Below are 9,483 nucleotides of genomic sequence, written 5' to 3' on the forward strand. Positions count from 1 at the left end.
TGCCCATGTCCTACCTAATGTGCTCCATCCTGACCATGAATAGGGGGTAGGCAATAAATGATGGTTTTCATCATTTGCCTCAGATCAACCTCCTCAGAGTCAACTTGCTGCTCTCTATGGTGTACTTCTTGATGCTCACTAATATGCTCTTCACTACCCTCTTCTTGATTAAGGCCTTCTTGGACAAAATCATGTACAATGATGTTTCTACCTCGTCCATGATGTCTTCCATAGCCTAGGCCATGCCCTCTAAATAAAGATCTCGTCCTAGATACCATCCGACAATAATATCCAAGATACAAGATGCTATAATAACCATAAAACATACCACTATAAAGCATATATAAAAGACACATGTTTTGAAAATAGTATAAGTTCAATTTTTAGTTTTACCTATTTTTAGGTTTAAGTATATTATTCAATTTTGAAGTCTAAATTTTGAAGTTTGAGAATATACTACTAAAAGTTCATGTTCTATTTCAATTCAACTAGTTTAAGTTTCAATTTGTAATAGAGGTACATAACAGTTTAAGTTTCATTTTAGTTCAACCAGTTAACAACTAGTGGCATTCCAATATGCCCAAAGCTCCCAATGTAGAACTTAGTCTCTAATACCAAATGTAACGCCCCACCAAGAGATCCAAAAGAATTAACCTAAAGTTTTACTAAGTTTGCCAAACATTTTTTTTTAAAGAAAGAATAACATACAAATCAAACATAAAGTAGTGGAAGAAATAAAATAGAATCATAATTAAGTAAACATCATAGATTACATTCCTAAAGGATCCCAAGACATTGAGTCACATTTAAATTTTAATTAATACTATGTTTAACAAATACCATATCCACATGAAAGAATACTTATAAGTCCAAGTCAATTTAAATTATATATATATATATATGTTCTGAATGCCACTTGGCAATAAAATTTGGAATGCACAATCATCCATTGTACATGTCATAGGGTATGAAAGGCTGAAAGAATATACATTTATAAAAATAGACTACATTGTCCCTTTCGGATCCATGAAACAAAGTATAATATAATAAGTGAAACCATCCATCATAATATGCAAGAATAAAATAAAAGGAAATGCAGATAAGGAAACTCCAACCATGGTATTAATAGACGGATCTCAATGGTAAGTGTAAAAAGCACTACCACCTGACCTTGTGGTAACCCAAAACAACCCACTCCCATTGCACTAAGGAGATAGTCTCAAGTCCCAAACAAGATATCAATCCAAAAATACAAAAAGTAATATCTAAGTCTAGGAAACCCTAAAAGTAATGTAACTCAAAGGTTCCAAGATAAATCAACATCTAGACCTAGAGGCAAACATAGACATGTAGGAAATCTATACTACAAGTGGGAAAGTGTCATCACACAAACCAACTCTAGGGTTACCCAGCTAGTCTTTTAATCCTCTAGCCCCCTAGTGACTCTATGCAACACTAGTATCCTTTTGTATAGACAAGGCATACTAATGAGTCAACTCTAAGGTTACCCAACTAGTCTTTTAATTCTTTGGCCCCTTAGTGACTTTTTGTGGTACCAATATCTTATTAATTCATTTAAAACCCATTTAATGAAATGTTATCACTTATTAAACTACTTACAATGGGTTACCCTGGCAACCACTTTGGGCCTCAGCCTCCATTGCAAGCCATTTCTCAAGTTAACATAAAGATTACCTACCCCAGGCTTATAAAAGTACAAATCAAAAAATCATAGTATATCGCCTCAGTCCTATAAAAGTGACTGGAAAGCATCGAAAGATAGTCACAATAACACATTAGTTCTCTATGACCAACTTGAGAGCATCCCAAATACTGATCAAAGACTCAAAAAGGTTAAGTCATAACATCCATGTTGTTATCCCACAAGGACACTGAAAGCAATAATGAAGAATAAATACAACTCATCATAGAGCATACCAACAAATTACAATGGTTGGGTTTAAAAGATCAAGTTCAAATCATCATAACATGATAATCACAGGACTCCCAAGCCTTCGGTAGACGTCCTAGAACTAGTCAACACTCTAGTCAACCCAAACTCAAAGCATAGACAACTTACAAAATAGTGTAGTTTGTAGTTTGGTTTAATTTTGAAAGTACTTAGTTTTGAGTTAATCAGTAAGGTTTTTAGTTTCCATTTTAATATATGTTTCAAGTTGATAAAATTCACAAATTACCCTTACAAATTAACCCTTTCTTATATTCGAATAAATGCACAGTTACCCCTATTTGATTTTAAGTAAATTTTCTCAAAATAATCTAAGGTTAATCATTTATTAAATTATTAAAATAATAATCATTGATGTTTAAATAAAAAAATTACCACTTTATTAAAATCAATTTTATTATTAATAATAAAATAATTCTATATATTCTTTAAACAATATTCATCATTAATTAAGATTAATTAAACTAATTTTAATTAAATTAAAAATACTTAACTAAACTAATATCTTATTAATTATTAATAATTAACAAATTTATTAATAAATTCATTGATTAAAATTAGCTAAATTTAAATATACTTAAAAATTTATTAATAATTAATAAATTAAATTATTAATTAAATTAATTATTAAAAAAAAAAAAAATTAACAAATAAACATATCGTGTTATTTTTAAAAGGCGCACTAGCCTTTAAATGGCATGTGGCCACCCTGTAGTTGTCGCAGGGGCCTACAGCCGGATAGTACTTTGTACTACCATTGTTGCAGTACCATGTGGTCAGCAGCAAGTTTAAACTACCGACAGGTAAGTGGGGGGGAGTGGGGAAAAAACCCGCCTCCCTTCATTAATTTTTTTAAATTAAAATAAAAAATAAAAAATAAAAAATAAAATAAATAAATAAATATATATATATATACATATAAAATTTGTTTTTAAATAAATGAATTTAAATCCCCTCTAACTTGTTATATATATATATATATATATATAGAATTCTTATCAGTACTCTGATAGAAAAATTACAACGAACCAATCAAATTTTTAATTTAAAAATTCCATTTCATTCCAATAACCTTCCCAGTTTAATTTTCAATTTGTAAAATTACTAAATGAGGATTTTACAGTATTTTAATCCCTACGTATACTAAAGAATCAACATGCATACTAGAAATTCACAATATTGAAATACTCATCACAAGGAATTTCAGATAAATATTTCATAGTCACAAAGAAGATAGGAAAGAGAAAATAATGTAATTAACTATGCAAATCAAAACACAAGAATCTACCTAGATTCTAATGCTAAAATCGCACACACCAAAAAGATTTGTGAGGGAAATTTCTTCTCTTAAAACCTTCTCCATTCAAAATTCCTTCTCCAAAAATTCGTCGTCCTTCCCAAAACTTCAGTTCCTTGAAAAATAAACTCTCTAATGCTGCTAAGGAATTCTCTCCTAAATTTGAGGCACTAATTGTGTGATCACCTGAGAGGACTCCTTGCTCACCACTCTTTAACTCTTTATTAACTTTTCTTTTATGTTTTCATGCATGCTTTATGTAGTTAAAATATCTTTATTAAATTTACTTGCTTTATCTTTTTAATTAATTTATATTTTAATCTCATGCATACTTTATGCAATTAAAATATCTTTAATAAATTAATATATTTTTCATTCTTTAATTTAAATTCAAAGCATTAATTGATAAAATATTTATTAACTTAAGTAATAATAATATTTAGCATTTATTTAAAAAGATCTCCTAAATATATTATTATTAAATTAAATTAATATTATTATGCTCTAAAATTAAACTTATAATTTTATCTTTAAATTTAATTTTTTATTTAATTAATTTCCTAATTAATTAAATATAATTAAATATTAAAAATATCATAATAATTTTCCATTAAATTAAATAATTAATTTAATCTTTAAATTAGACTTAATTAATAGAAAAATCACCAAAGACTTATAGGATGAAATACAAAAAACCCATCATAGAAAATCATATACAAGATCAAACTAAATGGTTATAATGATGAATTTATGTCATATGATGCATTCAAAAGGTAGTCAACTCAAATACTAGTCCTAATTTTCTAGGAAAAATGGGTTTAAAGGTTAGGATTTGGACTTAAGAATTTATCTTCCCTCTCTTACCATTGAGATAATGCAATAAGGTATGCTCATCTTGGCAATTCAGGGAAGTTGATACTTGTTACCTACAATTTGCATAAAATCCATGCATATACACACACACATATACTAAGCTAAATAGACAATGGCAGGAAGTGGTGCATTGTGTACATCTCAACTAGTAGGTGACTATGACTCCCTTCCTTAACCACATCAAAAATGTCATACATAAAGAAAATATACATGCACACCATACACATGTAGTATGGGGTAAGTATCCATAAGAAAATACATATTATAATCCACCTAACTAATAATCATCACATAACTGAAATCACTATAAAAATCATCATACATACATGAAGTATAGAGTACCAAGTAATCTCATCATAAAATCAACTTAATATGAAACAATATCTAATAATCTGAAGATAATGCTACTAATCATCAAGCATAAAATTGGCCTAAAAGAGTTCGGCAATAATAACGAAATGCAAATTAGGGGCAGGCACTACAACTTCACTATTAGGCTTAAGGGAAATTGAGAAGAAATATTGGGATTTAAGTAGTATCCCATCATTTATTGACTGTTAGACTTGGTTCATTCATCTACAATCTATATAGTACTAGATTGTTTAATCCCCATTACAAATTTATCCACATCAACCAAATGCAGATCATTGACCGAAGGATTGCCATCTAAAAGCTTAAAAATAAATAATTTACATTAACAAAAAAATAAAAATTAGGAACAATGAACAAAAATTATAATGAATAAAAAGTTTTTCTAAAAGTTAAGTTTATTTCTTACCACATCAAACACTATTTGATGAACTTCCCTTCATCCTTTTTGGAATATGAAAAATCCAACTATGTTGATCATGTCAAAACATAAATTTGAGAGAAGTTAGTGCCCTTGTAATACTTGGCAACGTGATAAAGTTTGTGTCAAATTGAGTCGACCTTGATGACATAGCTCCATACCATAAGTGAGCTCATTTGTTAAGTACCACAATAAAGGTGCATGTGATTTTCTTAATGTTTGTAGCATTTATAATCACACTTTTGATTCACTTAATCTTGCAATTGTTATTAAGCATTAAATCAAGTATTATGCACCACACTTATTGCCTCAACATCAAATGTTAGTCAACAAATGTCATACAACAATGCTAAAAACTCACAACATATTTGCAATGTAATTTACAAACAAAATGACTTTATGTAGGTTAAAAGCACTTAAAATCCCAACAATCTGAGTAATGTGGCTTATTAACAATCTTAAGAAGTTGACAAAATTTAAAGTGGATCATGTTGTTGGCATTAACTGGTGTGTCATGCTTCCCTGAAGGGTCTTTTTTGATTTTTGATTTATGTTGAAACTTGAACTTTTCATTGGTGGTTTGACCTATGAAAAAGAGTTAATAGGTTATATATATGATAAGGAAGTTAAATGTTATTTTCATAGTTACATATTCCACTCACCATAAGATCAAAAACTATACATGTGTTATCGAGCCTAGCCTAGCCATAGTGGCATCATAGGCTATTCGAAATGGCCTTGAGAAAAGTCATTATTTCCAGCCAGTACTAGAGATACCTAACCTTCTATAGATAACTTGTTCTCTAGGGATGAAAAAACATTGAACCTTTACCAAAAGAAATTACACTAGTAGAATCCATGTCACTTTTTCATTTAAGTTCCTTATCACATACTAAGTCTTTTTCATAGGTCAAAACCTTGTTATAAACTCTTGATTTGGCTTAGGGGAGGGGTAGAATAGAAATGATAAGAAAAAAACCAATGCTAATTTTCTAAAGGACAAACATCAGAAGCATTTGGAATCATAATTTTTTGTTTGTATTAGTTTATGTTGGTTTATTATAGTATTATGTTTCTATAGTAATATTTCGGGTTTCTATTTCATTTACAAGTTTTTTTTTGTGCAAAAGAGAAATGATAGGGAGTGAGATTGTAATTTGTAGGAAATAGAATAGTGATAGTGGATAATTATTTCCCATTTAACTTACGTGAGCAAAATTGTAAAGCTGTGAAAGTGTTTCTTGTTGTAATCATTCTAGTTTTTATTTCTCTAATGAATTTTAGTAGTGTTTCTTTTAAAGATCATTCCATTTAGGTTTGTGCATATAATTTATCATTTCCATGCTTAGCAAGAGTATCCTATCATAATTTTAGCTATTACATTAAGCTTCAAAATTTTTCTTATGAAGTTAATCCAGTTTTTGGATATGATTTTGTTTAAAAGAAAAATGACTACATGCATATTTTGTGCCTTTTATTTCTCCAAGCCTTATCCCTCAATTTTTTTATTTCTTTTGCAGTAATGGCTGTTGTAGTGGACAAAATTGAAACATGTTGGAGTTTGGAAAAATCCCAGTCATAGATATGCAATAATTTTCTCAAGACAAGATCAACACAAAAGCCCAAAGTTCAAAAGTGTACTCTTTTGATGATCTTGTAATACCAAATTTTAATAATTCTATACATAACATGAGTACTGGAAGAAGCAATTGAACATACTCAAATCAAATCCTATTGTTGTTTAGAGATGAACTTGTAGGCCATGCTAGGTGGAGGGTTGGCTATCTTTCAGTCTCAAAGTGACATAATACATTTTTTGGATGTATAAGAGGAGTAACTAAGAGGGGAGGGGTGAATCAATTACCATAAAAATAAATCCTAGATCCTTTAGATGCCAATATAGATCAAAACTGTGTTGATATATGATTGAGTAAATCGTTTGTGTAGATAGATTGTTGAAGAAGACTATGTGTTTCAATCATTTTTTTGTCACTGATGTCAAACCTGCTACATGTTGGTAAGACAATTTCTCATTTATGTGTTTCAAGCACTATCACTTAGTTGATTGATGAGGAGGATTTGATCAACTAGATGTAACAAAAGTACCTAGAGGAAAGGTTGAGTTATGATTACGTATTGAAGTTTAAGAATTAGTTAAGACAATGATAACATAATGTATTGATGATCTACTTGAGGTTACAAAATGATTGGCTACACTTAAAAGTTTTAGAAGACTAAAGTTTAATAAAGTTCATTTGCTAAGCTTGACCAAGTTCATAGAAGGTGCTGAGAAAAGTTAGTGCAAGCCGAGCAAAAAGTCAGTTGTAGCTGAGCGAAAACAATTTCTAGTCGATGCCAAGTAAGTTAGTAGAGGCCAAACAAGTTAGTTGGTGTTAAGTGATTTTTAGTTGATGCTGAGCACCAGTAAAATCTAGTTGATGCCGAGTGATTTTCAGTTGATGTTGAGCACTAGTAAAATCTAGTTGATGCCGAGTGATTTTACAATAGATGCCGAGTAACATAGTATGTGACGAGCATTAGTAAATTGATAATGTTGAGTTGCTACATTATGAAAAGATTGAAGATTCACCAATTACAAAGCCAACAAGTTTGTTTCTTTGGAAATTATGAATCAAGAGGAAGATAAGATTGATGAGCTCGAAGCATAGAATCTTATGTAAACTATTTTGGATGTGAATTCAAATGGATTATAGGAGAAGTTTCTAGAAAAGACAAGACATGAGGTAGATATATTATATCTATTGGTCTCAAATTGGTTTTGACATTTGAGTGTCAGCACACTTAACCAATTCTCAAGTTAATGTTGAGTATAATACATAAGCCAAGCTATAGTGTGTGCCGAGCTAGAGAATTCAATAGGTGCCGAGTAAATTTCAAGTGCTAAGTGATCTTTAGGTGCCGAGTGAAGTTCAAGTGCCAAGTGATAAGTGATGCCAAGTCATTATGGGTGCCAAGTAGAATATAGATGCCCAGTGAAACAAAATTCCTATATGTGCCGAGCATCAAAAATTAGTAAGTACTAAGTAACACAGAATCAACATATGAGTTTGTATCTTCACAAACTCAGATGTAAACCATTTTAAAGCCGACATAGGATGGATCTCGAAGAATCTTGAAGATAAGATTGAATCTTTTGCATTACCTATGTAATCAACATGCAACCAATAAGAAAAATGGATAAGGCATGCAACCAATAAGAAAAGTGCAAGAATTGAGTGGGAAATGAAGATTTGATATTGATTGTAGATTCATACCTAACCCTAAGTCTTCAAAATATTTAAAAGGAGGATGAAACCTCATTGTGTATGCACCCGAGAGAAGTGTATGGGTGAATTATAACAAAGTGTAGAAGGGTGAAAAGACTTAGTGAAGAACAGAGCAGCATTGCAGAATCTAGTTGATCAAGAATAAAGTATCAGAACTTCGAAGAGTGACATATCAGATCAAGCAAGGATCAAAGCAGATAGAGTAGAACAAAGATCTTGAATCAACAATTGAGGATTGCAAGTGATCAGGTCAAGACTTTCTAATACTCTCTAGCAATTGTATTAGGAATGAAAATCCTATGGACTTAGGTTGGCTTAGCAACCATTTGTGAATCCTTTAATAGGGTGGCATTCCAAGTGAATGTACTAAAGTCTTTTAACCATGCCTACTTTTAGTAGGGTAGTTAAATCCTTTAACCAGGTTACTTTTAACAGGGTGTAAAGTCTTTAACATGACAGGCCTTTCACAAGGCAAACCATTGGAAGTGGTCAAACTTTGTAACCTTGAATAGTTACATATTTTTGCAACGATACTTTGTGGGTGTCATCTCCACCCCAGTTTTACCTTCTCATTTTGGAGGGTTTCTGGGTTACCAAATCTTGTGTTATCTATTTTTATGCATGTCTTTACTTTTATGTTCACTAGATGAATTAGATGCATGTGAATGTTATCAACTAAAAGAATTTTTAAAATGGTTAAAGTTAGTTACTTCTAATTCACCCACCCTCTCAGAAGTAAATCTTCCCACTTGTAAATTCCAATACTATCCTACCTAATCCATCAAAAACCCTAATTTTGGTGATGGATAATGAGCACAAAAAGTGTTCTAATTTCCTATATATAGGGATGTCTGGTCATGAAGCAAAGAAGTTAGAGGTTAGAGAGTTTTGATGCAAAAATCTGACAAGGAGAAGGAAAGGGGTTTGCTTCATCAAGTGACCCAAGTGAAGTAAGTCTGCAATGGCATACTAAGCAAGAAGGCTAAAAGAGGATGAATGCTGGAAGGGTGAATAAGCTGTCAGAGCTACAAAGATTGGAAGCCAAGTAGAGTTGAGGACTAAATAGTGATTTGTAATCTGTAAGTAAGGTTGTAAGTTGTATTAGATCAAAGCTCTACTAGTACTTTCTAAAAATTGTATCAGCCTAGGGTAAATCCTTTGGAGTAAGGTTGACTTAATAGTCAATGGAAAATCCTTTAACATGGTGGCATTCCAAGTGAATGACCTAAAGTCCTCTAATAAGGCTCACTTTTAACAAGGTGATTAA

The sequence above is a fragment of the Cupressus sempervirens genome, chromosome 9 (genome assembly GCF_028749045.1).
Source record: "Cupressus sempervirens isolate cs-2001-9-10 chromosome 9, ASM2874904v1, whole genome shotgun sequence".
Taxonomy (NCBI): Eukaryota; Viridiplantae; Streptophyta; class Pinopsida; order Cupressales; family Cupressaceae; genus Cupressus; species Cupressus sempervirens.